We start from the raw sequence: 1,486 nt of genomic DNA, 5'->3' as shown, positions 1-1,486 counted from the left end.
CACCCCTCGTATCTCTCTCGCCGCCGGAACCACCCCGCCGGCTTGTTGCCCAGATTGCGCCGCCACTCCTTCCCCACCTGCCTATATTCCGCCGTGTTTGGACGACGGCCTATCTGGCTGCTCTTCCGGCGGCCTGTTTTCCGGCCTGCTTGCTCGTCGTCGCTCGCGGCTCGGGTTGCCTCGACCACGCCCGTCAGGTGTTCCTCCATTTGCCTCGCCGGCCATGGACTCGGACGAAGAGGAGGAGCAGATGTTCATCGAGCTTATGCAAGAAGAGATGGCAGCAGCCGCCCAAGACGACGAGCACATGATGATCCTTGGTTGCTTGGCAAGCATGTACGCCGGACTGGCACCTCGTCGGCGTGGTGGGTCGGCACGAGGTCGCCGGAAGTGCAAGCCGAGACAGCGAATGGAGGGCTACTGCATGTTGTACGCCGACTACTTCGCCGACAATCCATTGCACGGTGAGACTGTTTTCCGGCGTCGTTTCAGGATGAGCAGAAAGCTATTTCTGCAAATTGTGTATGCCATCCGCCACTTTGATCCCTACTTCGGATGCAAGGCGGATTGCACTCGGTTTGGTTGGATTTTCGTCACCGCGAAGTGCACAGTGGCTATGAGGATGCCGGCGTATGGAGCTCCCGGTGATACCGCAGATGACTATCTTCGGATGGTGGAGTCCACCGCCCTTGATTGTTTCTACCGGTTCCGCAGGGCCGTCATAGCGAGTGTTCGGGGACTATTACTTGAGATCACCCACTGTCGAAGACACTCGGAGGATCCTTGCAACAAATGAAGCTAGAGGTTTTCCAGGGATGCTTGGAAGCATTGACCGCATGCATTGGCAATGGAAGAACTGTCCGTTTGCGTGGCAGGGAATGTACAAGGCTCACAAAAAAGGCTGCACCGTGATACTTGAAGCAGTGGCTACCCATGATCTTTGGATTTGGCACTCTTTCTTTGGTATGCCTGGATCCAACAATGACATCAACGTCCTAAACTGCTCCCCGGTCTTTTCCAAGCTTGTTGAGGGTCATGCTCCCCGGTGGACTATGTGATCAATGGTCGGCACTACAACAAAGGATACTACCTTGCGGACGGTATCTATCCAAAGTGGGCAACATTTGTGAAGACGATCTCCAACCCTAGCACCCCCAAACTTTGCGAGTTTGTCAAGAAACAAGAAGCTTGCCGAAAAGACGTCGAGCGAGCATTTGGTGTCCTACAGCAGAGATTTGCTCGTCGTCCGGTTCCCCGCTATGACTTGGTCCAAAGATCAGATGTGGGAGGTGATGAACTGCCGTGTGTGCCTACACAACATGATTATTGAAGATGAGCGAAAGCATCCGGTTCCTCTGGCTGAGCAAGAAGCACCATATGAGAGAGAGGGTCCTCTTGCACAGCCTAATCACCAGGTGCCTCCATCATGGGCCGCCTTCATTGCTATGCGGCAGGAGATTCGAGACTCTACAATGCACCAGCTGCT

Source organism: Lolium rigidum, chromosome 1, assembly GCF_022539505.1.
Source record: "Lolium rigidum isolate FL_2022 chromosome 1, APGP_CSIRO_Lrig_0.1, whole genome shotgun sequence".
NCBI classification, from domain to species: domain Eukaryota; kingdom Viridiplantae; phylum Streptophyta; class Magnoliopsida; order Poales; family Poaceae; genus Lolium; species Lolium rigidum.
This window is presented reverse-complemented; position numbering follows the sequence as displayed.